The 3,212-nt window shown below is 45.5% G+C and overlaps 1 protein-coding gene across 2 annotated transcripts in view; it reads right to left on the bottom strand.

Annotated features, from left to right (window-relative positions):
- Positions 1–2,604: 2,604 nt before the first annotated feature.
- arhgef3l (Rho guanine nucleotide exchange factor (GEF) 3, like) overlaps positions 2,605–3,212 on the bottom strand; it is a 20,127-nt gene continuing 19,519 nt past the window's right edge. The window contains exon 13 of one of the 2 annotated variants that reach the window (XM_063207968.1): positions 2,605–3,212. This exon is cut by the window's right edge and continues 599 nt beyond it. The gene's annotated coding sequence lies outside the window, so the exon portion shown is untranslated. The other variant, XM_063207969.1, reaches the window with a different exon arrangement.

Raw genomic sequence — 3,212 nt, 5'->3', positions numbered from 1 at the left:
CGGGCCTTGGGCCTGTGGCCCTCACCTCAGCAGCAGCAGCAGCAGCAGCAGCAGGTGAACTCTCAACTTACACTTATACCTTACACTTCCAACACTCTCTACTCAGGGCCCTCACCTCACCAGCAGCAGCAGTCGCAGATGAACTATCAACTTACACTTATACCTAGAGCTACCTTACCTACACTTTCAACACAACACTCCACTCCACTCCACAAAGCTCTACTCTGAGCCCTCGCTACAGCAGTAGTAGTAGTAGTAGTAGTAGCTGAATTCTTACTTACACTTCTACCTACACTTACAACACTCCACGATGCTCCACTCAGGGGCCTTGTCGCAGCAGCAGCAGCAGTAGTAGCAGAGAGATGAACTCTCACTCACACTCAGAGCTCTACTGTAAATTAACTTTTGTTCACCACCAGTCAAAATAGCCAGTAGATGTTAATCTCACTGGCAAAACGCACACTCATCAATGGGTCAAAGTGGCTGTTAAGTTTTTTTTTCTACCAGCCAAACTGAATTTTCACCAGCATTTGGCTAGTTGACTGGTGTTAATTTTAGAGCCCTGCTTACAAATACACCTACACTTACAACACTCTCTACTCAGGGTGCTAACCACAGCAGTAGCAGCAGTAGCATTAGATGAACTTTCCCTTACACTTATAGCTACACTTACACCGCTCCACTCCACCCCACCCCACCCCACAACGTGCTGCTCTACACAGGGGCTTAAAGCGGGTCAATGAGTGTCGGCAGGGGCAGCCCTTAATGCTGTTATCTTACTCCCAGGGGCTTGTGGTCACTCGGGACGGACGGCGGTGCTGTGGAAGAATGCAACATAAAAAGCACCATGAAAAGCAAGAAGGAAATCGATTCAAGTTCTGTATAAAAAAAAACATCCATGCTGTCAATGAGTCACTTAAAATACTGTGTGGATCTTTCATGTGTAATTGATTGCAGTTCACTTGACTGGAGATGTCAGTTTTTAATCAAGCATTCGGAATTGTATGAGTCATTTACACTGAACAGTGCATCTAATACCAATATTCTACAGGACTGGATATGTTGGAAATCAAGTGAAAAACCACACACAAGTTAAGTAATCTTCGAAGAGGGGATGACTCTGAGGAAGGCGCAGGTGCGCCGAAACCTCCGTCATTTTGTGCACCAAAATAATTAAAAAAACCTCTAAAAAAGTTGCTGAGTGCTCCAGTCATCCCTGGGTCTGGTCACTGTAAAGAAGCCCAGCTTGTCTTGACAAGTTACGTAATTCTTCTATCAACTGAACATTCTGGGCATGAACACCATAACAAGACTCACCTTACAGTTACAGAAGAAAGAAATCCCAACTATATTCCATCCAACAGACACCCGTCCATCCAGGCACACCTGCACCAAGCCACCTGGGGGAATTCTTGATAGGAAACACTGCGACGCTCCCTGTTCCCCTCTCTCCTCCCACTATACTGTACCTGCCACTCAGCCGGTCCTCACCTCGCCTGGGAGAGTTGCGGCAAATGTGAGACCTTAATAGCCTCTAATCTTTCCTCCCTCTATACTTAGACAAGACTGTTCACTCCATCCCTCCCTCCCTCCATCCCTCCCTCTATCCCTCTCCAGCCATGCTTTCACTTTCCCTGCATGGCTTAGACAAGACTGTTCACTCCATCCCTCCCTCCCTCTATCCTTCTCCAGCCGTGCTTTCACTTTCCCTGCATGTCACTCACTCACTCACAGCACGCTGTGTTTTCTTTTGCTCATTTACATCACAAGAAGATGACTTGCTTTCTAGTTATGAAATGACTGTTATGAGCAACTTCAGACAACAGTGTTACAGTGGCCTGATGGTGTCCTCCAGACTGTTGGAGCTGTAGGTCCTTTCTATAATTAGAAATCCACGTAGAGCCAAGCTTGGAGCCCATTGAGGAACGTTGAGCCAGGCTTAAGAACTCATTGAGGAACGCGGAGCAAGGTTAAGAACTCATTGAGGAACGCGGAGCCAGGCTTAAGAACTCATTGAGGAACGCGGAGCCAGGCTTAAGAACTCATTGAGGAACGCGGAGCAAGGTTAAGAACTCATTGAGTTAGGACTCCGCACAGCAGGCAGTTCTTCATTGAAATCCAGCTGAACTGAATGGTATTTAATGGCCACAGCTCACCTGGACTAACATTTACAACTGGAAGATAATAATTATGGACAGATGGCCTCCATCCTGGCCTGCCTGTCTGTGTATAATACTTGCTTCTTGTGTAGTGAAGTGAAGGCCCAACTGGGAAACTCCAACTCCCATTGTCATTGTGACACAGCACTCCACGGCACACAAGTGCACACAATGAAATTGCATGTATGCCTTACTTGTGCAAGGGGGCAGCCCCCAATGGCGCACGAAAGGGAGCAGTGCGGGGGGATGGGATGCTCAGGGTACCTCAGTCATGGAGGAGGATGGGGGAGAGCACTGATTAATTACTCCCCCCACCAATCTGGCGGGTCAGGAGTCGAACCAGCAACCTTTGGGAAACAAGTCTGACGCCCGAACTGCTTACCAATGACTGTCCTCTTGACATTCTTGACATCATCTATTAACATATGACTACCATAACATAAGTGGTTGCTACATTTATGTGGATTAGATGGAGTAGAAACTCAAGGCTGCATTTATGTCAGTTTATTTTATTTTCTTATAAAATGTTATAAAGAATATTTCATTTCATATTTCAATTGTAGACATCAAATAAGTAGGCTCTAAAATATCACAAGCTACATCTCATAACGTCAAAGATTGAAGATTAAAAATATATCACATCTTGCAACCACACAACATTCACAATCAAATACATTCTTCTGGTTATTTCCTCTTAAAAATGATGTCCCTCCGTAACCGAGGGCACTGGTCACAGCATCAGCCATAATGAATTGATGTACAGCAAAGGGATGCTTGAAGGAAAGTTCACACAGTTTTCAAACAGTAGCATCTCCTCATGGTACTGTGGAGTTGGTCATCGCAAGGACCATTTTTTCCCCCTTTATGAATGTTCCTACGTGTCCTCTAAGCAGAGGTGTCAAAATCCGGTTCAGAAACAAACAAAAAACAAAAAAAGGCCCTCCACAGTTTCCTTTCAGCACAGGTGACTGAGTAACTGGACTATCTGTCTCCAGTATTAATTTCAGCTGAATCAAATCAGCTGACTCCGGGCTGGTTAGATCAAATGTGGCA

Source organism: Engraulis encrasicolus, chromosome 10 (genome assembly GCF_034702125.1).
Source record: "Engraulis encrasicolus isolate BLACKSEA-1 chromosome 10, IST_EnEncr_1.0, whole genome shotgun sequence".
NCBI lineage: Eukaryota > Metazoa > Chordata > Actinopteri > Clupeiformes > Engraulidae > Engraulis > Engraulis encrasicolus.
This window is presented reverse-complemented; position numbering and strand designations above follow the sequence as displayed.